Below are 27,260 nucleotides of genomic sequence, written 5' to 3' on the forward strand. Positions count from 1 at the left end.
TTTCTGCCTCTTCGGTAAATCTCCTACTGCGCCGACCCTCATGGCCAGGGTGCTTGTCCGGGCTAATAAGGGGGTGTACAGTATGTGTGCTACCAGGTACCCTGGATGGCAGGAGCTGTACCATCCCGCGGAATGGTAGGCTCGGGCATCAGGTATCCAATGCTTCCCGTTTAGCATTCAGGGAGCGCCCCCATCTTCACGGCACGGTGTCGACACAGCCGTCCCAGGACACTGCTCCCGCTCACACTCACTGTGCTCCCCTGACTGGTTGGACCCGTACCGCCCGCACCAACACTCCTTCCCCTTTCCCTGTTGGCCGAGGGGTTACTCTCCAAATCGGGATTAGACAGGTCGTAAGTGGGGGTTGCCATAGCGGTCAGCACAACGCTATTTTAGCGGGGGGGGGGGTTGGAGTTCAGAGCCTAAGGCCAGCGTCCTCTGTAAGGAGACTTTGTACGCGCGTTTTCTCCGGGTTCCCCTCACACTCCAAGGATGTACTAGGTCATTGTAAGTTGTTTTGTGATTAGGTTAGGGTTAAAGCGGGGTTGTCGGGTGGCGCGGCTCGAAGAGCACTGTATCGCGAAAGAACTAAGTTGTTACTTGTGTCTCCCCCGGGCGATAATACCTTTCCATTGTGTAACTGCACCGGTCCAGTGAAATAATGCCCACGCAACAGACGGATGTCCTTGAAGATTTATTTTTATTCCTCTCTCTCTCTTTCTTCAGTAGACATCATGAAAACTACAAGAAGATAAAGGCCATAAAGTTTGAAACATACATCCCTCAGTCTCTTAAAGTCTCTCAAACTAGTGTCCACCGATAAACAGGCCCAAACACATTAGCACATCAGAAATGTGCTGAAATCAAATAAATCACTAAAATGTATCACACTCTTCATATAAGGTCACCTCAACAACATTATATTAAAAAAAATTAAGAAAAACAATTACCGTGTGCACCTCTTGGACCACACGCAAAATGAGGTTATTTTGGGCCACGTGTCCTTCTTTGCTTCCATGTTGGTTCTGATCCATAATTTTATTAAACTCTGGTCATGTGACCCGTTCCGCTCTACATTAAATAAACCTTACATAAAATATTTTAAGGTGATAAAATAATGTGTGGCCGGAGAAGTCGCTGGAGAAAAGGCTTCTCGATTCAGGGGAGAAAACGGGAGTGTTGGCTCCTGACACCGTCGGGTTGAGAATACCGCGATTTCACCAAGAGAGCGAGCAACGTTTACCAGAGTAGGCGACAGCTTTGCAAATATAATCTCTACAGGCTTCAGATTGCAGTGTCCGTTCCATTCCCTTGCTGCCTTCAGGCAGGAAAGTGCGGCTCTGCAGACGGCCTCAGGTTTGACTGTGCTACCTTTCCTACCTTATGGACATACGTAAAATTTGAGAAATACTTGTTAAGATACTGGTTTATTGATGAGAAAAGTAATTGATTTATCATTATAGCCTACTTGTTGTTCCTGCTTTACTAGTGGCATCGTTATGAATGTTCTAATGGTGTTTTTAGATCTGGGAGTTCAAACGCATAATCAAGAGTATTAGGAGGTTTATTGAGTAATCAGTTACCAAATATTTGTACTTGAATTGCACTGACAATTACATAGTTGCAAAAGGTTATATGCTCTGCAATAACTTGGTGTTTCTTTTTTTAAAACATGTTCAATGCTACTTTAAGGAGAGCAGAACCTAGGAAATAGTCATAGTCATAGTCATACTTTATTGATCCCGGGGGAAATTGGTTTTCGTAACAGTTGCACCATAAATAATTAAGTAGTAATAAAACCATAAATAATTATAGTAATATGTAAATTATGCCAGGAAATAAGTCCAGGACCAGCCTATTGGCTCAGGGTGTCTGACCCTCCAAGGGTCCCGTAAATCTTTACGGGAAAGAAAGTTAACCCCAAAAATGCTGGAGCTTAAACAACAAGAGGCTTCTCAGAGGGTAAGTGCATTCATCAAGCTGTGTGAAAGCTGGAAAGACCCAGTTAGAGCTACACGTACCAAACTTAAGGATGAGTGCTCTGACCGAGACTTGGGTGACATGATGGATGCTATTGAAGGGCTGGAGACACAAGTGAAAGATGTATATGGAAATATACGATCCCAATCGGCACCTTCTACTGAGATTAGAAGAAAGATGGATTCCTGTACAACAGTAACAGCAGATCTGATGGGGCTAATGAACGTACGTATGAGTGAAGTGGGGCAAGAGGAGTTTGATGCTAAGGCAGAAAATGCAAGGCTTCGTATGGTGCTCGACAGAGAGTATGCCCAGTCGATATTTGGGACTACAATCTCCAAATCCAATGTTTGCAGCCACCACTCAAGCTGTTTATCAGAACAGCAAAGCATCACAGCAAAAAGAGCGGAGTGTGCCGCACAGTTTGCTGCGAAGCAGGCCGAAATGGAGAAGGAGGAGGCTGTCGCTGTACAAAGGCAAGAACTAAAAGACTGGAAAGTCAGAGAGATCTTCAAGTAATAGCCGCAAAGCTTAAGGCTTACTCTGAAGCTGACTCAGGTGAGGCCGTGGAGGAAAGTAGAACGGCAAGCAGTGAGCTGGCTAATTGTCCTCCAATACCTTATAAAGAAATTAAAGGGGGGGGGCAAACATGTAAGAACTGTAACAATGAACAAACAGTACTAACAATGAAGTATCGCTAGTACAAGCCCTACATGACACAATGGTTCTCACCAGACTCCCTACACCCGAGCCCTCAGTCCTCTCAGGGGACTCACTTAGGTTCTGAGAGTGGAGCACAAGTTTTAAGGCATTGATAGAACGGCGATGCACAAATCCAGCTGACAGGTTGTTCTACCTACAGAAATACATCAGTGGTGAGGCACGATCTGTATTAGAAGGAAGCTTCTACAGAAAGGATGATGAAGTCTACGACCAGGCCTGGGAGGCTTTGAATGCTCGGTATGGCCACCCCTTTGTAACCCAGCGCGCATTTGGAGAAAAGCTGAATAACTGGCCAAAGATTGGCTCAAGGGAGTCAATTAAACTGAGACAATTCAGTAATTTTCTGACAGCCTGTAGCAATGCCATGCCACATCTCAAAGCGCTTCAGGTGTTAAATGACTGTGAAGACAATCAAAGGGTACTCCAAAAACTCCCTGATTGGGTGACCTCTGGCTGGAATCGTCATGTCACAAAGCAGTTGCGACAAACGGGGGAATTCCCCGATTTCGAGGAGTTTGCTGTAGCACTAGAAGCAGAAATCACATGCAATCCTGTAACATCCTTTCATGCCTCGAAGCCGACTGAAGAAAACCCATCTAGAGACATGAAGCGCACAAAGGTTAATGCGTTCATCACAAATGTGAAAGCGTCGGATAAATCAAGCACAGTGGTGGAAATTTACAGTGCCGTGGAGAACAGCTCAAAGGATTCAAACGGATCCAAGAAGATAAACACTTCGTTTCCATCTTCAAACCCAGTCACATGCATGTGCTGTGGAGAGAGCCACTCCATCCACAAATGCCAGAAGCTCGCCAATAAGCCTGTGGAGGACAAGAGAAGGTTCATATTGGACATTAACCTGTGCTTTGGCTGTCTTAGGAAAGGACATAACTCAAAGGATTGTGACAGCAAAGCTACTTGTGGCATATGTAAGAAACATCATCCAACACCATTTCATGAAGACTGTCCTTCTGCAGCAGACACATCTTCTCATGTTATGCAAGCAGAAGAAAACACATCTTCCCTTTCTTGCTGCGTAGACAGAGGCGATGGTGGGAGTACATTCATGATATTGCCTGTATGGATTTCTTCAATCACCACCCCTAAAACAGAGACCTTAGTGTATGCCCTACTGGATACACAGAGTAGCAACACTTTTGTAGACCAAGAGGTATGTGAGAAGGTGGGGGCAGGATTAGAGCCAGTCAAGTTAAAGCTTACCACTATGATGGGAAAGGATTCCATTGTTCAGAGTGGAAGAGTTAGTGGGTTTAGAATCAGAGGGTTTTCCTCGCAAAGTTTTATTAACTTGTCACCTGCCTATACCAGAGATTTCATCCCACTCGAACGTTCTCATATTCCTACCCCTGAAACGGCTAAAAGGTGGAAACATCTGAATGGAATAGCACAGGGAATACCAGAGCTGATGGATTGTGAGGTCGGGCTCCTGATAGGCTACGACTGCGCGAGAGCATTGGCACCACGGCATGTCATCACAGGAGGTGACGATGAGCCGTATGCCATCAAGACTGACCTGGGTTGGAGCATCGTCGGCAGCTCACCACGGGTCGCAAAGTCAACAGAAGTGACAGGTCTGTGCCATCATGTATCTGTCGAGGAATTTCCACCATTGACACCAGTCACTGTCATTACTGCCCTTAAATCAGACTTCAGAGATAGAAACCCTGGGGAAAAGAGCATATCACAAGTTGACCACAATTCCCAGGTCAATGAGTCACAGTCTTCGGAATTGCAATCTCTGGAGAACACGCGTACAGTCGAGAAAGGAGAGGGTTACAACCTGGGGCAAGTAAAACACTCACTGCCTGAAGAGCTTCAACAGTTAGAGTTTAGTCTCAAAGTGGAGACTGGTAAAAAAGGTGGAATAATTACACAGCTTGAGCAGGAAACAAAAGCTGGCCAGCAAGAGACTATAAACTTGAATGAAAAAGTCAAAATTTTAGAGGATGACAAATCTCTCCTCCAGGAAGAACTTGAAAATGTCCAGGAAAAGTCCGACAAAGCCAAGAATGAGAGAGAGTACCTGGAGGCGGAATTACTAAAAAAAAATCAAGATTGATCAATTAACTGAAGCGCTAAAGCCTCTTCATATGCAGAATAATTCACTTGTTAATTAATTAGATTGCTTCAGAGAAAAGAAACGTCATTTGATTAAAGAAAGAGAAGCCCAGGAAACAAAGGTGGTAAAAGAGGACAATTTTTTGGAGAGACTTAAATGGTTCTCAAAATGGCATACAGCATTGAATGTGGTTGCCTGGATCCAGCAACTAGCAAAGAGAACCAAAACAGCAAAATCCATAAATGTCGAAGACAGAAAAAAGGCCAGTCTTGTGCTTGTAAAATTGGCACAAAGAGACGCCTTCAAAGAGGAAATGCGAATACTGAGTCATGACAAACTGCCACACAGCCGTCCATTGTTCCAACTTGACCCAGTATTGCAAGATGGTGTTCTCAGGATGGGAGGGCGATTAAAGAAGGCTTCTATACCTCTCGACTTGAAGTATCCAGTAATCCTACCAAGAGCCGGTGTGGTCACTCGTCTGATCCTAGATTACTGCCATGGAAAAACTCAGCACCAAGGCAGAGGACAAACCCTTAATAAACTGGGAGGAAATGGTTACTGGGTTGTTGGTGGCAGTAAAGTTGTGGCGAACTACATCAAACAATGTGTTACGTGCAGGAAAGCTCGCAGGCCAACAGAAACGCAAAAGATGACAGATCTTCCTGCCAACCGTGTTGATCCCTCACCACCATTCTCATACTGTGGGATGGATTGTTTTGGACCATTTCACACTAAGCAAGGTCGTAAAGAGTACGAGAGGTATGGTCTCATATTCACCTGTCTGTCCTCGAAGGCAACTCACATAGAATTGTTGGAAGATTTAACAACCGATGCCTTCATAAAGGCTTTACGGTGTTTTATAGCTATCTGTGGAGCTGTAAGACAAATCAGATCGAGGAACAAACTTTGGGGCGAGAAATGAACTGACAAAAGCCTTAAAGGAGGTGGACAAAGACAGACTGACAGCTTACATGGCCGAAAAACAATGTGACTTCACCATGAATGTACCTGATGCCAGTCACATGGGAGGTGTTTGGGAACGGCAGATTAGGACAGTTAGGAGCGTCCTAAACTGGGTCCCCTCACAGAGCACTGGAAGATTAGATGATGCTTCTTTGAGAACCTCATTCTATGAGGCCATGTCAATTATAAACAGCCACCCACTCACCACTGACAGCATCAATGATCCCAAAGGCCTAGAGCCACTTACACCAAACCATTTACTTACCATGAAAACCTCTGTCCCGCTGCCTCCACCAGGAAAACTTATGGCAGAAGATCTGTATGCCAGGAAAAGGTGGCACAGAGCGCAATATCTGACAGAGCAATTCTGGAGTAGATGGAAGAAGGAATATCTAGCAAACATCACCCTCAGACAGCACTGGCACTCTTCAGGATGAAATGTGAAAATTGGAGATATTGTCATTGTAAAAGAGGAAGGGATTCCTCGTAGTGAATGGAGACTTGGAAGAGTGCTTGATGTTCATGAAAATGAAGATGGACTGGTGCAAAGAGCCACAATACAATTAGGAAATAAAAAGCTAGGAAGAGAGGCTCAACGGCTCATTAATCCATCCACTCTTGAACGTCCTATTCATAAACTAGTTGTCCTTGTAGAGAACAACTATAATGTGTTTCAATGGAACTAATTTCTAAACACCTAGCTGTGTGGAGAGTTAAAGTATCAGTTTGATCTCAGAGTTTGTTACAAATACCAATTATTTGGTTCTGGAAATTACTAGATTTATTCAAAAATTTGTATAAAGGTTATGATAAATCATAGTAATTTGGTGGGAGTGTTACTGTCTCAGGGCCATGTTTCATTGAGATGTTTATTTTATATGTTTTTGTCATAAATTCATGATTATTTTATTACCTTAAATATTTTATGTAAGATTTATTTAATGTAGAGTGGAATGTGTCACATGACCAGAGTTTAATGAAAGCTTGACTGTGGCATTATGGGTCAGAACCAACATGGAAGCAGAGGAAGACACATGGCCCTAAAATGACTTCATTCTGCATGTGGTCCAAGAGGCGCACACGGTAATTGTTTTTCTTAATTTGTCTATATAATGTTGTTGAGGTGTCTTTATGTGAACAGTGTGATATGTTTTAGTGATTTATTTGATTTCAGCACACTTCTGATGTGCTGACGGGTTGGGGCCTGTTTATCGGTGGACACTAGCTTGAGAGACTTTAAAACAGTGGTCCCCAACCACCAGGCCACGGACCAGTACCGGGCTACAAAGCATGTGCTACCGGGCCATGACGAAACGATATGAGTCAGCTGCACCTTTCCTCATTCCCTGTCACGCACTGTTGAACTTGAACGTAGGGTTGCCAACTGTCCCGTATTTGCCGGGACATCCCGTATATAGGGCTAAATTGGTTTGTCCTGTATTTCCCCCACTAAGGTAGAGTGTTCCTATGAAACCTTTCATGCCGAAATGGCGTGAAGCAAAGAAGCAATTACCATTAATTTATATGGGAAAAATTTTTGAGCGTTCCCAGACCCAAAAAATAAACTACCAAATCATACCAAATAACACATAAAACTGAAAATAAGTAACGGTAACATATAGCAAAAGCAGGAACGATATGATAAATACACAGCCTATATGAAGTAGAAATAATGTATGTACAGTATAGTTGGGAAGATGAAGGCAAAACAGGTTAGTGGGAGAAAAATTCGGTACATACGCACATGCGCACACAGGTGCCCGCGCAAGGCTTCATGGTCATGGTAGTCTTTGCTGGGATAAAGTGTCCCAGGATTTGACTGCTACTTTTGTCCCTTATTTGAGAGTGAGATAGTTGGCAACCCTAACTGTAAAAGACATGTTGAGGTGAGTTTAACCCTACATGAACACCACCCCCCACCCCCGGGTCGGCCAGTCCGCAAAAATATTGTCAATATTAAACCAGTCCGTGGTGCAAAAAAGGTTGGGGACCCCTGCTTTAAAAGACTGAGGGATGTGTGTTTCAAACTTTATGTCCTTTATTTTCTTGTAGTTTTCACGGTGTCCACTGAAGAGAGAGAGAAAAATAAAAATAAATCTTCAAGGGCATCTGTATGTTGCGTGGACATTATTTCATAGTCATAGTCATACTTTATTGATCCCGGGGGAAATTGGTTTTCGTTACAGTTGCACCATAAATAATTGAATAGTAATAAAACCATAAATAATTAAATAATAATATGTAAATTATGCCAGGAAATGTCCAGGACCAGCCTATTGGCTCAGGGTGTCTGACCCTCCAAGGGAGGAGTTGTAAAGTTTGATGGCCACAGGCAGGAATGACTTCCTATGACGCTCTGTGTTGCATCTCGGTGGAATGAGTCTCTGGCTGAATGTACTCCTGTGCCCACCCAGTACATTATGTAGTGGATGGGAGACATTGTCCAAGATGGCATGCAACTTAGACAGCATCCTCTTTTCAGACACCACCGTCAGAGAGTCCAGTTCCATCCCCACAACATCACTGGCCTTACGAATGAGTTTGTTGATTCTGTTGGTGTCTGCTACCCTCAGCCTGCTGCCCCAGCACACAACAGCAAACATGATAGCACTGGCCACCATAGACTCGTAGAACATCCTCAGCATCGTCCGACAGATGTTAAAGGACCTCAGTCTCCTCAGGAAATAGAGACGGCTCTGACCCTTCTTGTAGACAGCCTCAGCGTTCTTTGACCAGTCCAGTTTATTGTCAATTCGTATCCCCAGGTAATTGTAATCCTCCACCATGTCCACACTGACCCCCTGGATGGAAACAGGGGTCGCCGGTGCCTTAGCTCTCCTCAGGTCTACCACCAGCTCCTTAGTCTTCTTCACATTAAGCTGCATTTCGTTGGACCAGTGCAGTTACACATTGTATATGGGGCTTCACCACCAGACTCACAGCGGAGGGACGTGAAGACTGTGTCCTTCCTTGCCATGCACCGGTGGCACTGAGCTTCATGCATTACTTAGTAGGTACTTCAGCAGCCTGGTATGTGCCAGTCAGCAGCAGCCCCTTACTGCTGGAAGACCAACACATTTTGGGCAGACTGAAGAATGTCTTTCACAGTGACGATAATCTCACCGTGGCACTCGACGGCATTTTAGCGTATGGGGCAACCCACAGGTCAACGAGTCCGCTGTTAACACAGGCTACCTGGGACAAACTTACAAGGATCCTTGCATCCCTTCTCGACACCCTCCTATCAATTCCACAGTCTGCAAAGGGGTGGGTGACTGAGGGAAGCATGCGTTGGGAATGATATCTTCACCACAGAGGAAGAATATGGCTGGTAGTGTGGGGGGGGGGGGGTAACCTGTCAGTGCCAGCCAATGAGGTCTTGCACTTATGCTGGCCGGTTTAGCGAGCAGAGCGGTGGACACCCCTGCTGAAATCTGGAGGAAAACACACAGAGGATGCAGAGGGGGATCACAAAGTCGAGGAAAGAGGACCGGGTCGAGACAACAGAGACTTATGGAGAAGAGGAGTTCGGTGGGTAATAAAATGGATGAGTTCACGGCACTGGCCAGGCGTCAGAGAACATTTCAGGAGTGCAGTGTTATGTGTTTCACTGGAACGGGGCTGCACGAGGACTTACCCGATCAAAACTTCTCCATGGACGGCTTCCAGACTGTTCGGGCTGACTGGAAGTGCACTGAGAGTGGTAAGCATAAAGGAGTTGGGTGCTTACTGTTCTGGTTAACAACAGATGGTGCAATCCGGGTCATATTATGATCAAGGAACATGTTTGTAGACCGGATATTGAACTTTTTACTGTTGGACTTCGGCCGTATTCCACCGAGATACAACACTGGGCGGCACGGGAGGTCGTTCCTGCCTGTGGCCATCGAACTTGCAGCTCCTCCCGTGGAGGGTCAGACACCCAGAGCCAATAGACTGGTCCTGGACTTATTTTCCATCTGGCATAGTTTGCATTTTGTTGTTTGATTGTTTGTGGTTTTTGTATTGCTATATTTATGCTCTATTCTTGGTTGGTGCGGCTATAACGAAACCCAATTTCCCTCGGGATCAATAAAGTATATCTATCTATCTATCTACCTATCTTGTTGTTAGTCGGTGAGTTGTGGCAATGTGGCATGTTGCCCGATGGTTTGGACAATTTTCTTAGGGAACCATCTCACAGTATCCACAAAGTCCCTGTCCTATTCCAGGTCTGGGAGATCGACGTTGGGCTTAGAACGGCCAGATGCTCATCGCCACACATTATGCTGATTACTGGGCACTGTCGAGAAATATTTCACTCCTGCATCTAAGTTATTTTCAATAGTATGATGTATGACTTATAGTTTTTTAAAGTCAATGTTGGAATTAAGATGCCGGCGCGCTTGAACGTAGTGGCTTCAGTGGAGCCGGCCAAAGGTGGTGTTATCTTTTTTGAACACCTTTTATCTGACTGCAAGATGCTGCTGGACGTTAAGAACTTAAAGTACTGCAGGTCTACCCCATCAGCGAGTTGCTCGTTGGCGGAGGAGCCGGACTTTGGCGTGTAAGGTGTTGCTGTCTGCTACAGAAAGGCGTCGGAGTTTGTGCGCGAAGGCGGAGAGCGGTCTGACAGGGAGTGATTGGCTTAGCTGCTGTTCTTGTAATCGCCAGACCCTGCTGGACGTTGGTAAGGTTCATTGGCGGGATTGACAGCGGGGGAGCTGCGTGGGTTTAGTCGTACTGCGAAGTAGGCCTCGTTGCCACGGTGACGCCTGTTTGCAGCCGCCCAGGAGAGAGAGGCAAGAGTCGGTGTGGCATAGCATCCATAGAGTCAGTGCTGCTCTCTGCTCGGTGGAAGATCAGCTGGATTGCGTTTGTATGCATTCTTTTGCAGACTTGCTCTTGCCGACAACGTTCATAGATTCAGGTGCTTGGGCTACATTATAGTGACTGTATATTTACTGCTATCTTCTATGTGCCTTGTGCTGTGTATGACCCCAGAGGAACGCCGTTTCATTTGACTGTATTCATGGATATTCATGTATGGTTGAATGACAATTAAACTTGAACTTGAAGTAAACCAATCTCTTAATTCCTTTCCTGTGGTGCTGGATGCATGCTTTCGGGCTGGGTTTGAAGTGGGGAGAAGGGTGGTTGCATTTTTAATTTATTCATGGGAGTAGATGTCACTGGCAATGCAAAGAATTAATGTCCATTTCTGATTGTCTCTGTACTGAGGAGATACTGTAGTTGAAACCTAGAATATTATTACTTACTGCATTTCTATATTACCGGGTACCAAGTTATTGGATACTGAGGATCAGGATTGTGCACATTCGGAAAGGCATAGCCTGCTTAGAGACAATCAGCATGGCTTTGTCAGGGGGCAGATCATACCTCATAAACAAATGAGGTTTTTTGTAGAGGTGACAAAGGGGCTTCACGAGGGTAGGGCAGTTGATGTTATCTGCATGGACTTTAGTCAGGAATTTGATAAGGTCATTGTGGGTTGACTCAGAAGATCCCTCATTGTAGGTTGATTCAGAAGACAAAGATGCATGGGATCCAGGGTAAGTTACAGGTTTGAATTCATAACTGGCTTGCCCATGGAAGTAGGAGTGGAAGACTGTTATTCTGGCCGGAGGTCCATGACCAGTGGTGATCTGGAAGGATCAATGCTGGGATCTCTGTTGTTTGTGAAATGTATCAAAGATTTGAATAAAAATGTAAATGGGTGGATTAGCAAGTTTGCAGGTGACATCAAAATTGGTGGAGTTGTGGATAGTATAAAGGACTGTCAATGGGATATACAGGACAGTGCAAATGTCAAGTGTGTGTGTGTATATGTATGTATATATATTGCTAGGGTGCCTAAATCTTTTGCACAGTACTGTAGATCAGTTACAAATTGAGCAGAAAAGTGGCAGATGGAGTTTAATGTGGGCAAGTGTATGGCCTTGTACTTTGGGAGGTCAAATGGAAGGTGAAAGCTTAAAGCAATGGGAAGTCCTTTTAAATATTGAAGTGCAGAGGGATCTTGGGGTCCAGGTCCATAGTTCATTGAAAGTGGCTAAACAAGTGGGTAAGTTGGTAAAGAAGATGCACTGTATGGAATGTTTGCCTTCGTTGTTAAGGGTGTTGAGTGGAAGAGTAAGGAAGTCATGCTGCAGCTATATAAAACTTTAGTCAGACTGCCCTTGAAGTATTGGGAGTAGTTCTGGTTGCCCTATTGTATGAAGGGTGTGTAGATTGTGGGAAAGGTGCAGGAGAAGTTTACCAGGATACTGTCTGGATTAGCGGGTATCAACTATCATGATAGGTTGCACAAACTTGTTTTTTTCCCCCTCTTTAGTGAGACCCAGTTAGAGGTTTTTAAAATTATGAGGGGGATAGATAGACAGTCAGGATCTGTTCCCCAGAGTAGAAATGTCAAACAGCAGGGAACAAGTGTTTAAAGTTAAGGGGGGGGGGGAGTTTAAAGGACACGCGAGAGACATAACTTGTACATGGCATGGTAGGTAGCTGGAATGGATTACCAAGAGTTGTAATAAAATCAAGCAGTTTGGTGGAGTTTAGAAGGCTTTTACGTGAATATGAAGGGGATGGAGGGATATGGATGATAAACAGGAGGAGGACATTGGCATTAAGATTGGCATAGTATCATGGGCTGAATGGCAATAGTGGGTCTGGAGTCACATTTGGTCAGAATAGACTGGCATCAGTGAACCAGATGGGATTTAATCACAATCCTGTATATATTGAAATAATGCATACTCGTACTGTCCAACCATTTGAATTCCACTCCCCATTCCCATGTTGGTCCATGGCCTCCTCTACTGGCACAATGAGGCCACTCTCAGTACATAAGGCAACGCCTTATAGTCTGTTTGGGTAGCCTCCAACCTGTCAGATGAACGTAGACTTTTCTAACTGCCGGTAACTTCTCCCCCTCCCCCTCCTGACTCCCCTCTTACCTCTCCTCACCTGTCTATCACCACCCTTAAGTGCCCGCTTCCTTCCTTTTCTCCCACTGTCCACTCTCTTCGCCTATCAGATTCGTTCTTCTTCAGCCTTTTACCTTTTCCACCTATCACCTCCCAGCTTCTGACTTCATCTCCCCTCCCCCACCCACCTACCTTCTCCCTCACCTATCACTTGCCAGCTTGTACTTCTTCCCCTCCCCCACCTTCTTATTCCCCCTGGCTTCCCCACCCCCCTCACCTTAATTTCCAGACCTGATGAACAGTTTCAACCTGAAACGCTGATTCTTTATTCCTCTCTATAGGTGGTGCCAGGCCTGCTGAATTTTTCCAGTATTTTGTGTGTGTTGCTTTGGATTTCCAGCATCTGCATCATCCCTTGTGTTAGCGAAACTAAACTTTAGTTTAAGTTTCAGATTTATTTAATTAATATGAATTTGTATTCCCCAATCTTCATTGTGTGACTCAAACTCACGAGTTTAGATCAAAGTTCTTGAAGTCTGCAGAATCTCTATATTACTGAACTCTGTATATTCAGAGTACCTCATTTGGACTTTTGCACCTCAGTTCACATGGATGTCACAATGCATTTAGAGTGTTCGACACATGATCATCAACAGCCCACTGACTCAGTTCCAATGCTTTCCATTCCTGGAGAATTAAGGACTTTCCTAATCGGTACAACTCCACAGAGACTAGGAACTGAAAAGCAAAAAAAAACTGCCCATACTGAAAATTTTAAATTAAAAACCAGTGTTGGAAATTCTTAGGGAGAGAGAGAAACAGGGCTCAATGATTAAGGTCATTTGTACACTTGTGACTGTATTTTCAAGAAAATGGCAAGGAAGTCCAATTTGAAGGCTATTATCTTAATATGCAGAGCAGTACTAACGTAACGAGCTCCGTAAGTTCACAAAGAAGGTAAAAATAATAGTGGTCTGAAAGGCATTAACAAACTGTAATTGCAGGGTGGTCAAAGTTGGAACTGAATATTCCGGGGCTCTTGACATTTTGTAAGAATAGGCTGAAAGGGAAAGGAAGCCGAATCAGTAATTTATTAAGGCTGAGATTAATGCAATGGTGGGAAATACTCCTGGCTCAGAGAAGCAAGATGTAGAATCAGTGGGATTGGAAATACGAAACAACGGGCGGAAAGTGACAATGGTAAGAGTAGGCTCTGCTCACCCTGAACAAATATACTAAAACACGTATAAAATATTATGCAAAAGTTTTCGGCACCTATATATAGCTCAGGTTTATATGATAAACCTGATTCTAAAATGAGTCTTTATTGTGGACTGAGAGTGGGAACGGGGCAGGGAGAGGGGAATCATGGTTGGAAAAAGGGGAAGGGAGAGGGGAGGGAGCGGGAAGCACCAGAGAGATATTCTGTAATGATTAATAAAACTAGTTGTTTGGAATCAAATGACCTTGCCTGGTGTGTTTACGGCCCTGCCCCTCCTTCTCCGCCACCTGTCTCTCAGCCCTCCCGCAGCGTTCCACCCTCCTCATTGCCAACATCTATTGCTCCCGCCAGGTTTACAAACTCGCTGTCCGCTCCAGATTACACACTGCTGATGAGAGCACAGACCCGGTGGGCAGGTCATGTCATCCGCATGCCGGACGAGCGCATACCCAAGCAGCTCCTTTCTGGGGAACTTCCTGCTGGAAGACGCTCACATGGAGGGCAGAAAAACGTTACAAAGACACACTAAAGGCCTCCCTGAAGTCACTTGGGAAATGCTGGCACAAAACCGCCCTACCTGGCGGGGCCTCATCCACAAGGGCTGTCAAGCTTACGAACCAAGGCGCTTGCTGAAGCACAACGTAAACGTGAGCTGCGCAAGTCCGGAGCCACCAGCGCAACAACTGCAGTGCCTACACATGTCTGCCCAACATGTGCCAGGACATTATGTGCCCGAATTGGCCTAACCGGTCATCTTCGGCCACACCACGTCCAGTCTCAAAGTGACTAATGGTGTCGAGGTCGATGGACAAACCACACACACAAATACAGTACTGTGCAAAGGTCTTGGGCACCCTGGTTATATATGTGCCTAAGATTTTTGCACAGTACTGTATAACACTTACTAAATACTTTCACTTTTTCCCTTCTCAATAGCCTTTTGGTTTCTAATAATTCCAAGAGGTTGTTAGTATCCTGCACTGCGACAGTATTTGTTAAATTGCTCTGTTATTTCCAATTATAAACTTCTGGCTGTAATAGTTCTACACTTGTCTTCCCTAATCTCTATCTTTGTTCGTACTTCAATTAACTTTTACATCCACCTTTAAAAGGCAGGAAGGTTATGCTCCACCTTTATAAACCCTTGCTCCAAGCGGGCCACACTATTGGAAATTGTGTTGGGGAGGGTGCAGAGGAGATTCACCAGAACGTTCTCTGGGATGGAATGTTTCAGTTACGTGGAGAGACTGGAGAGAGCATCTAAAGCAACACCCGCAAAATGCTGGAGGGATTCACCAAGTCAGGCAGCATCAATGGAAAAATCTATTTTCCGTGGAGGCCAGGAGGGGGAGTCATGATAATAAAGTCATAAAGTTATGTGGATATGTGAATTATGATAGTGTACCAGGCTTTCCTCCCCCATATCAGAGGTGAATACAACTAGAGGACTTAAACTGAAGGTAAGGGGTAAGAGGTTTAGGGGGGATCAGGGAGTCCTTGACTTTTCTCTTTAGTATTCTTGATTTCCATCAATTGGGATCCTCCCCCACCTTTGGTTTACCTTTGATTTGGTAGAACTCTGTTCCCATAAGGACTGTACATCAAGCTCCTCCCCAGGTTATGGGAGGGGTCGATTCCTCGAACTGTTTTTAATCTGAAAAGTTTGCAAATCAGAAATGCAGTTGCGAACCTTGTTCCCGTGCAGCAGAAAATGCCTGCAGCCCCTACAGCATCAAATCCATCCTGGCAATCTCCCAAATGCTTGTTTGCATTTATAGGCTGTTTATAAGTCAAGCATTCATAATCTGTTCTGTACACGCAGTCTCTCTGAAGGGAATACAGCAGCTCTCTCTCTTTTCCTTGCACAGATGCCAGTGTCTTACCAACTGAAATCCACTTCGCCCACACCAGTCTTCGGGCCACAAATTCATCTCCCTCGTCGACAAAAGCCCTGGTTAGTTTGCTTGTGGTTCAGGTAACAATCTACAGCAGGACCACTCCCTTAGTCTTACCTGCGCAGACCACGGTAACTGGATGGTCCTTCTCTCCCACCAAGCTCCTCTCCCGTCCACAGCTGTCCCTAACTTTGGACCTGGCAGGTAACAGCCTTCAGGTTTCACGCTCCCACTTGCTCATCCTCTCTCCAGTTCCGACACTAGACTGTTAAACATTGTTAGAACTTCAAATCAATGAGTCAGATGCAGGGACTGAGGCTCCTGCAATATTTTTGCATAGATCCCCATTACTGACATAATACTTATCTTCCTCAATCCAGGTGTCAGTTCCAAAAGGAGTAAGCTAAAATAACTGGAATTGTCTGGGAATGTATATCATGATATACTACCTGATTAGTTGCTAGCTATTTAGTATCTTTTTTAGACATTTTAAGGAGTTTTATTAGTGTGCTTGGGTTATTTTGTTACTAACTGATGCCCGGTTATGGTTTGCTCAATTATTTCATCCATACTTACACTAGTCCCTGCAACCTAGTGGTCCACTCTCCTCTCCTATCAGATTCCCTCCGCTCCAGCCATTTACTTTGCCTACCCACCCTCCTTCCCCTTCCCCCCACCTTTTTATCCTGGCATGTTCCCCATTCCTTTCCTGTCCTGAAGAAGGGTCTCGGCCCCAAGAGTCAACTATTAGTTCGTTCCAAAGTGCCCCCTGACCAGTATTTTATATAACCATATAACAATCACAGCACGGAAACAGGCCATCTTGGCCCTTCTAGTCCGTGCCGAACTCTTACTCTCACCTAGTCCCACCAACCTGCACTCACCCCATAACCCTCCATTCCTTTCCTGTCCATATAGCTATCCAATTTAACTTTAAATGACAACATTGAACCTGCCTCAACCACTTCTGCTGGAAGTTCGTTCCACACAGCTACCACTCTCTGAGTAAAGAAGTTCCCCCTCATGTTACCCCTAAACTTTTGCCCTTTAACTCTCAACTCATGTCCTCTTGTTTGAATCTCCCCCACTCTCAATGGAAAAAACCTATCCACATCAACTCTATCTATCCCCCTCATAATTTTAAATACCTCTATCAAGTCCCCCCTCAACCTTCTATGTTCCAGAGAATAAAGACCCAAATTGTTCAACCTTTCTCTGTAACTTAGGTGCTGAAACCCAGGTAACATTCTAGTAAATCTTCTCTGTACTCTATTTTGTTGACATCTTTCCTATAATTCGGTGACCAGAAATGTACACAATACTCCAAGTTTGGCCTTACCAATGCCTTATACAATTTCAACGTTACATCCCAACTCCTATACTCAATGCTCTGATTAATAAAGGCCAGCATACCAAAAGCTTTCTTCACCATCCTATCCACATGAGATTCCACCTTTAGGGAACTATGCACCATTATTCCTAGATCCCTCTGTTCTACTGCATTCTTCAATGCCTTTCCATTGACCATGTATGTCCTATTTTGATTAGCCCCACCAAAATGTAGCACCTCACATTTATCAGCATTAAACTGCATCTGCTATCTTTCAGCCCACTTTTAAGTGGTCTAAATCTTCCTTCAAGCTTTGAAAACCTACTTCATTATCCACAACTCCACCTATCTTAGTATCATCTGCATACTTACTAATCCAATTTACCACCCCATCATCCAGATCATTAATGTATATGACAAATAACATTGGACTCAGTACAGATCCCTGAGGCACACCACTAGTCACCGGCCTCCAACCTGACAAACAGTCATCCACCACTACTCTCTGGCGTCTCCCATCCAGCCACTGCTGAATCCATTTTACTACTTCAATATAAATACCTAACGATTGAACCTTTCTAACTAACCTTCCGTGTGGAACGTTGTCAGAGGCCTTACTGAAGTTCATATAGACAACATCCACCGCTTTACCCTCACCAACTTTCCTAGTAACCTCTTCAAAAAATTCAATAAGATTTGTCAAACATGACCTTCCACGCACAAATCCACGTTGACTGTTCCTAATCAGACCCTGTCTATCCAGATAATTATATATAGCATCTCTAAGAATACTTTCCATCAATTTACCCACCACTGACGTCAAACTCACAGGCCTATAATTGCCAGGTTTACTCTTAGAACCTTTTTTAAACAATGGAACAATGTGCGTGTTGCCTCATGTAATTTACTAGTTTGGCCACGAGAGTTCTATGCTACACTGACTTGCCATTGCCACAGGTTCTTTCTTCAACTTTACCTCAGGGGATTTTCTGGTGCAGGTGAGAACGGTGTTAATTCTGTGGTAAATTGAGATTTTGTAGGTGTGGGCGACCACCCTTAGACGATTCAGTTTACACTAATTGCTCTTCCTCTCTTTTTCTCCATTGGGAACAGTAAAATTAAATTGCCCCTAGATCCTGAAATAAGAGCAAAAAATGATGGAAGCACGCAGCCGGCCAGGAAGAATCCGCAGAAAGAGAAAATGTTTTAATTCAAAGAGTCCTCGTCAGAATTGGAGCCAGTGCTTCCCAATTTTGCTGAAGGGTCCGTGACCTGCTCATCTTTCCCGACCTGCAGAGTGCTTCCAGCACTTTAGATTTCCACATCCATCGGTTTTCCTTGTTGCTTTTCTGCCATTAGAACTGACATCAGTATTAAATGTGCACGTGAGAGCATTTGTTGCGTTCCAACATCTGCTGCGCTCCTTGAGGAAGTGAAAATCAAAAAGATCAGATTAGATCTTAGTGATATCATACAATTCCTTATAGTGACTCAAACCCCAAGAGGTTTCCATACCATCTCGCCTACTCCTCTGAACCTCATCTTTGTGGTTTGATATTTTTGACCATATTCTCTGCAGCTTGCTTATAAAGCTCCCCAACTATCTTTATAAATCTGTACCAAGTTACTTCATCCTCTAGCCTTCGGTTATGGCCACCATGTAGCATAGCGGTTAACATAATGCTATTACAGCACCAGCGACCCAGGTTCAATTCTGTCTCTGTCTAAGGATTTTGTATGTCCTGCCCATAACCACATGGGTTTCCTCCGGGTGCTCCAGTTTCTTCCCATATTCCAAAGACGTATGGGTTAGTAAGTTAATTGGTCATACGAGTGTAATTGGGCAGAGCTGGTTGAGTGGCATAGTCTGTACTGCATCTTTAAATGAAAGAAATAGAAGCAGATGCTCCTGGGTCACCTGGTCATTAACTCATGAGGTGTATTTCCATAGTATGGAAGGTTATTTGCTAATTATATCCCCTTGTTCGTGACTCTCCCACTAGTAGAAACATCCCAACATCTACCCTGTCAAATCCTCTTAGAATCTTATATGTTTAAGGTCACTCTTTCTCCTCTCAAACTTCAAAGATGACAGGAACAAACTGTACAACCTCTCTCAGTAGGGCAATCCTCCCATTCCAAGAATTAATCTGGTGAATTTCCTTTGGACAGTCTCCAATGCTACCACCTCCTTTTTGAGGCAAGTGGGCCAAAGTATACACAATATTCCTGGTGTGGCCTCATCAGCATCCTACAAAACATGTAACAAAAACTTACTGTTTTAAAATGTTTGCCTTCTTAGCCATATGTTGGACCTGCCTGCTAACTTTTTGTCATGCACTAGATCTCCCTGAACTTCCATGCATTTCAGTTTTTCTGCATTTTGATTTCTCTTGCCAAAGAGCATGACCTTGCACTTCCCCACATTATATTCTAACTGCTGAGCTAAGGTTTTCCTGCAATTAATTAGTTGATCTATGTCTCACTGCGGAATTATGTTGCATCACAAAAACATTACACTGTATTCCCTTCATTAACATAATTAAGAAACAATTGGGAATCAGGAACTGATCTCAGGATAATTTACCACTTAGATCTGTCCAGCCTGAAAAGTGTAGATTTATTCCAATTTCCAACTTATTCCAACTGTGGAGTACTTCGCCATGTATTCAACATGAGCCTGAGGCTCCGGAGGGTTCATGTACTGTGGAAGACGTCCTGCCTCGTCCCTGTGCCGAAGACGCCATGCCCCAGTGGCCTCAATGACTACAGACCGGTGGCATTGACCTCCCACATCATGAAGACCCTGGAGAGACTTGTTTTGGAGCTGCTCCGGCCTATGGTCAGGCCACACTTAGATCCCCTCCAGTTCACCTACCAGCCCCGACTAGGAGTTGAGGATGCCATCGTCTACCTGCTGAACTGTGTCTACGCCCACCTGGACAAGCCAGCGAGCACTGTGAAGGTCATGTTTTTTGACTTCTCCAGTGCGTTCAACACCATCCGCCCTGCTCTGCTGGGGGAGATGCTTCCCTGGTATCATGGATTCTTGATTACCTGACTGGCAGGCCACAGTACGTGTGCTTGCAACACTGTGTGTCCGACAGAGTGATCAGTAGCACTAGGGCTCCACAGGGGACTGTCTTGTCTCCCTTTCTCTTCACCATTTACACCTCGGACTTCAACTACTGCACAGAGTCTTGTCAGCTTCAGAAGTTTTCGGATGACTCTGCCCTAGTTGGATGCATCAGCAAGGGAGATGAGGTTGAATACAGGGCTACAGTAGGAAACTTTGTCACTTGGTGTGAGCAGAATTATCTGCAGCTTAATGTGAAAAGACTAAGGAGCTGGTGGTAGACCTGAGGAGAGCTAAGGTACCAGTGACCCCTGTTTCCATCCAGGGGGTCAGTGTGGACATGGTGGAGGATTACAAATACCTGGGGATACGAATTGACAATAAACTGGACTGGTCTAAGAACACTGAGGCTGTCTACAAGAAGGGTCAGAGCCGTCTCTATTTCCTGAGGAGACTGAGGTCCTTTAACATCTGCCGGATGATGCTGAGGATGTTCTACGAGTCTATGGTGGCCAGTGCTATCATGTTTGCTGTTGTGTGCTGGGGCAGCAGGCTGAGGGTAGCAGACACCGACAGAATCAACAAACTCATTCGTAAGGCCAGTGATGTTGTGGGGATGGAACTGGACTCTCTGACGGTGGTGTCTGAAAAGAGGATGCTGTCTAAGTTGCATGCCATCTTGGTCAATGTCTCCCATCCACTACATAATGTACTGGGTGAGCACAGGAGTACATTCAGCCAGAGACTCATTCCTCCGAGATGCAACACTGAGCGTCACAGGAAGTCATTCCTGCCTGTGGCCATCAAACTTTACAACTCCTTCCTTGGAGGATCAGACACCCTGAGCCAATAGGCTGGTCCTGGACTTATTTCATAATTTACTGGCATAATTTACATATTACTATTTATTACTATTTTCTATTACTATTTATTATTTCTATGACTATTACTATTTACTAATAGTAATATTACTATTACTATTTCTATTTATTATTTATGGTGCAACTGTAGCGAAAACCAATTTCCCCCGGATCACTGAAGTATGACTATGAGTACTACTACTACTTTACAGTCCAGTACCTAGTGCTTTTAATTTATGCATCTTATCAAATGCCTTTTTTGAAATCTAAATACACTGCATCTCCATCCCACCACCCCATCAACACTCCTTGTTACATCTTCAAGTAATACAGTCAAATTTGTGAAAGACGATATACCTTTCATAAAACCATACTGATTAGGTCTGATTATATTCAATCTTCCTAAACAATTCATTGTTTTCTCTTTGATTTTTGACTTTAGCACCTTGTCAACATCTAACTGGATGTATTAATGTTTATATGGCTTACCTTTTTTTGTATACTTACTCAATAAAAAGATTTAAAAAGAACATCTAACTGGCATGTTGCTCCCTGCTTTCTGATTTCCTCCCTTCTGAACAAAGGGGAGGGGGTCACATGGACTGGTTTCTAATCTTCTGAGTCCACCTGGATTTTAGTGAGTAGTTCAAAATTCCAACCAATTGGCCCACTATCTCTGCAGCCACTCCCTTACAAACCTTTTTGGTTTTGGCCATTGGTTTCCAGTGATATGTCCATTTTTAACCATAGAAAACCATAGAAAAACTACAGCACAGAAACAGGCCTTTTGGCCCTTCTTGGCTGTGCCGAACCATTTTCTGCCTAGTCCCACTGACCCGCACATGGACCATATCCCTCCATACACCTCCCATCCATGTATCTGTCCAATTTATTCTTAAATGTTAAAAAAGAACCCGCATTTACCACCTCGTCTCGCAGCTCATTCTACACTCCCACCACTCTCTGTGTGAAGAAGCCCTCCCTAATGTTCCCTTTAAACTTTTCCCCCTTCACCCTTAACCCATGTCCTCTGGTTTTTCTCTCCCCTTACCTCAGTGGGAAAAGCCTGCTTGTATTCACTCTATCTATACCCATCATAATTTTATATACCTCTATCAAATCTCCCCTCATTCTTCTACGCTCCAGGGAATAAAGTCCTAACCTATTCAACCTTTCTCTGTAACTCAGTTTCTCAAGTCCCGGCAACATCCTTGTAAACCTTCTCTGCATTCTTTCAACCTTATTTATATCCTTCCTGTAATTTGGTGACCAAAACTGAACATAATACTCCAGATTTGGCCTCACCAATGCCTTATACAACCTCATCATAACATTCTAGCTCTTATACTCAATACTTTGATTAATAAAGGCCAATGTACCAAAAGCTCTCTTTACGACCCTATCTACCTGTGACGCCACTTTTAGGGAATTTTGTATCTGTATTCCCAGATCCCTCTGTTCTACTGCACTCCTCAGTGCCTTACCATTTACCCTGTATGTTCTACCTTGGCTTGTCCTTCCAAAGTGCAAAACCTCACACTTGTCTGTATTAAACTCCATCTGCCATTTTTCAGCCCATTTTTCCAGCTGGTCCAAATCCCTCTGCAAACTTTGAAAACCTTCCTCACTGTCCACTACACCTCCAATCTTTGTATCATCAGCAAATTTGCTGAACCCTGTAACTTTCTCTAACACTTTATCCCTTGTGATTGGGATTGTTAACAAGTTCTTCCCGTTATTTGGAGTTAGTCTATCTGTTACCTCTGGATATTTGCACTGTTCTCCACGGCGAAGACTGACACAAATAGTTAATTTAACATCAGCAATTTCTTTGCTTCTGGTTAGTGATTCAACCATCTTTGGTCCCTAGAGGTCCCATACTTTCATTAGCTGCCTTCCTATTTATATATCCATTGAAACTCTTACTGTTTTGATATTACACCTAAGTTGCATCTCAAATCCAATTTCAAGTCAAAATAAATTTGTTATCAAACTATGCAGATGTCACTATATACATAATTCATTTTCATGTGGGCATTACATTCCCTGTTTATGAGTTTTTAAAAAAATCTTTTCTTGCTGGATTCTCAAAACTTCCCAATCTGGCTACCACCAGCTCTTTCCACTCTATATGCCCTCCCTGGATTGGGATTGACCATGGATATTGCATCCTAGTGTCTCTGTGATACACAAGCCAGGCAAGTCCAATACGGAGAGCAAGCTGTTGCCCATGTAGCGGGCTCCCCCTCTCCACGCAGCTGATTAATCCGAAGGAATGGCAGAGACTGATACAGTTTGGCATCAGTGGCGTCACAGGAGTTGCCAGTCAATATTTGAACTCGGTGTAGGACTTCCTTGGGGACTCCAGCTCCGGATCTTCCCCCCTCAGGGTTTACTCGTGAAGTCATTCCCATGAATGGGTATAGCCACAAGGCAACGTTGGTTTGAGATCAGAGCTTTCCTTCTCCTAGGTGAGCTAGCAACCACATATGATGAACCCCATCTGCCTGGAGTGACTGGTTTTAAGGTGCCAGTAACTCCTCCTCCTCCTGTCAGCAGGAGTATTTCTGACAGGCTTAGTAGCTAAACTACATGTGAAAGCCAGGAACTGGACTTGGTTGTCAAAGGCTATTTCAGACACAAGCCATTGGAAGCAGTTCATAGGTAGTGGGACCTTATCCCCAATATCTCCCCGTGGCTACGAAAACATTAAGGAACCAGTGGGTGTCCTACTTTTCAATTTAACATCATCTTTGACCTCCTTTGTTAGGCATAAATTCTGCCTTTCTCATGGAATCCCTCCTCCTAATTTGGGTAAATTTCTGCTGTGCATTATGCACCAGTTGCTGAATATTGGTCACGCTTCTTCCACTGACCTCTTTCTTACTCCATTTTCACACTCACCTTAGACACCTCCATCTTTACACACCGCTATAATAACTTTTACTATAGTTCAGGACAAGGGTTTTGTTCTTGTGGTGTTTGCCCTCAAGCTCCACCTGAAGTTCTACCACAATATGGTCACCAGCTCCGAAGTCATCTTTAGTCATAAGATCTCCTCTTAATCATTCCTCATTGTCATGACCAAACCTAAAATAACCTGTTTCTGGGTACTGTCATAACATACTGATCTTAGAAGCAACTCTGTCTTACTCCACAATTTTTTCTTCCAATATCCTCGCCAGTTTGGTTCATTCAATCAAATTGTAGATTAAAATTATCCATAACCAAACTCTCCCCTTCAAGCCTACCACAGATATTTTCCTATTTATTGAGAGGTCACATTTTGTGGAACTACCTACCGTGACCTAATTACCCTGAATTTCATCAGTATTCAGTGTTACCTGTCTCTATATTTATTGGGCCCTGTTTTGATATTATTGAGATGATTTATCACATAAGACTATAAGATATAGGTGCAGAATTAGGCCATTTGGTCCATCGAGTCTGCTCAGCATCTGATCCATTTTTCCTCTCAGCCTCAATCTTCCCATAATCCCTTCATACCCTGACTTATCAAGAATCTGTCAATCTCTGCCTTAAATATACATAAAGACTTGGCCTCCACAGCTGCCTGTGGCAACAAATTCCACAGATTCACCACTCTCTGGCTAAAGAAATCCTTCCTCATGCCCATTCTAAAAGGACAGCCCTCTATTCTGAAGCTGTGTCCTCTGGTCTTAGACTCCCCCACCATAGGAAACATCGTCTCCACAGCCACTCCACTGAGGCCATTCAACATTTGAAAGGTTTCAATGAGGTCACCTCTCATTCTTCTGAATTCCAGAATTCCAGTGAGTACAGCCTCAGAGCCATCAAATGCTCTTCATATGACAAGCCTTTCATTCCCAGAATCATTTTCATTAATCTCCTTTGAACCCTTTCCAACATCAGCACATCCTTTCTTGGATGAGGGGCTTACAATACTCCAAGTGAGGTCTCACCAGTGCTTTATAAAGCCTTAACATTACATCCTTGCTTTTATAATCTGCTATGAAGATGGATACAAAAATCTTTCATGATTTCCACCATTGCCTTTTTTGCCTCTGTAATAAATGGCCCGACCTTAGTCTGTGAAGGTTTTAGTTTTTTTTTTGAAGCTCCTACAGTTTGTTTTTGTATTTCTTGCCAGTTTATGTTAATAAACTATCATCCATTTTTTGTTTGCTTTTCTGTACAGCCTAACCTGCAGCAAGGATGTATTTAACTCACAATGAACCAACTTTGACTAAAATTTGGCCAAACTTCATATCCCATCGTTTCACAAGGAATCAAAGGAAACTTTGCAACAGACTTCTAAAATGAGCTTCCTTTAATGCCTGTGGTGCAGCTGCTTGTAGGATTTACAAACTCACTGAGGGCTATCAACCTTAACTCTGCTAAATGTGTATTCATCTCTGTCACCTTTTGGAAATATTAATATTTCAATGGCTGCTGGAATAAAACTCATTCTCTTTTCCAAATGATGGGAAACCCAGAACTTGTCCCATCTAATCACCGTTTGGTCAAAATGTCATCTTCCCTTCAGAGAACAATGGATTGATTCTTTGACAGAAGAGCGAGAAGGAACGCCCTAAAAGACTCAGAAAAGACAGACAAAGTTAAGACACAGACCGTAAAACCAAAGGACCGGGAGAGGTAATGATAAATAAGTTGCTGTGAGTAAAACTTGTATCATCAACTTACAAGGAAGATGAAGGATTCCTTCCCTAAGAACTTATCAGGATAAATTATACTGGAAATCAATCAGGAGTTAAAGAGAAACATGTGAGTAAGCTTAAAAGGTGGCTTCAAAAGGCAGAATCCATCTATACAGACAGGATGTATAATGATCTGTCGAATGATCACTGGAATGAGTCATACTCAATGTTTGAGAAAAGGTCATGTAAGTGTAAGCAAATGATCGTTCAGTTAACATGGTTGTGCTTTCAGAGATGATCTTCTGCTCATCACTGTTGTAATGTGTGTATATTTGAGCTATTTATGTCCTTCTGTCAACATGAACCAGTCTGGCTGTTCTCCTCGGACCTCCCTCAGTACTGCATTGTCCCTCATTGCCAAGGCATTTTTACTCCAAGAACTGTTGCTCACTGGACTATTTTTGTGTGCTTTGCACCATTCTCTATTAACTCTGGAGACTTGTGCATGAAAATCATCATTTAGTGTTAAAATTGTGTTGTGTAGAGGTCATATTGTTATACAACCTTTTGTAGTACCTTACATTATCTAAAATAGGTCACTCACCACCGTCCTAACAACGGAAACTACACTGTGGCAGGCAGGAGGGCTCTATAATAGGTAGTCAAAACTGCCCAATACATCACTGGCCCCAGCCAACCTGCCATCAAGGACACACATAGAAAAAGGCACTGGAAAAAGGCCAGAAATATCATGAAGGAACCCACCCACCACGCTCATGGACAACATACATCAAAGTTGCTGGTGAACGCAGCAGGCCAAGCAGCATCTATAGGAAGAGGCGCAGTCGACGTCTCAGGCCGAGACCCTTCGTCAGGACTAACTGAAGGAAGAGTGAGTAAGGGATTTGAAAGCTGGAGGGGGAGGGGGAGATGCAAAATGATAGGAGAAGACAGGAGGGGGAGGGATAGAGCCGAGAGCTGGACAGGTGATAGGCAAAAGGGGATACGAGAGGATCATGGGACAGGAGGTCTGGGAAGAAAGACAAGGGGGGGGGTGACCCAGAGGATGGGCAAGAGGTATATTCAGAGGGACAGAGGGAGAAAAAGGAGAGTGAGAGAAAGAATGTGTGCATAAAAATGAGTAACAGATGGGGTACGAGGGGGAGGTGGGGCCTTAGCGGAAGTTAGAGAAGTCAATGTTCATGCCATCAGGTTGGAGGCTACCCAGACGGAATATAAGGTGTTGTTCCTCCAACCTGAGTGTGGCTTCATCTTTACAGTAGAGGAGGCCGTGGATAGACATGTCAGAGTGGGAATGGGATGTGGAATTAAAATGTGTGGCCACTGGGAGATCCTGCTTTCTCTGGCGGACAGAGCGTAGATGTTCAGCAAAGCGGTCTCCCAGTCTGCGTTGGGTCTCACCAATATATAAAAGGCCACATCGGGAGCACCGGACGCAGTATATCACCCCAGTCGACTCACAGGTGAAGTGATGCCTCACCTGGAAGGACTGTTTGGGGCCCTGAATGGTGGTAAGGGAGGAAGTGTAAGGGCATGTGTAG

The 27,260-nt window shown here is 44.1% G+C and overlaps 1 long non-coding RNA gene across 1 annotated transcript; it reads left to right on the forward strand.

Moving 5' to 3' along the window:
- Window positions 1-1,327: 1,327 nt before the first annotated feature.
- On the forward strand, window positions 1,328-26,596 carry LOC134337836 (uncharacterized). Its single transcript, XR_010016082.1, has 3 exons — window positions 1,328-1,356; window positions 6,697-6,832; window positions 25,239-26,596. It is a non-coding gene; the product is annotated as an uncharacterized LOC134337836 (long non-coding RNA).
- The last annotated feature ends 664 nt before the right edge of the window (window positions 26,597-27,260 follow it).

This window comes from Mobula hypostoma, chromosome 25 (assembly GCF_963921235.1).
Source record: "Mobula hypostoma chromosome 25, sMobHyp1.1, whole genome shotgun sequence".
Lineage (NCBI taxonomy): Eukaryota > Metazoa > Chordata > Chondrichthyes > Myliobatiformes > Myliobatidae > Mobula > Mobula hypostoma.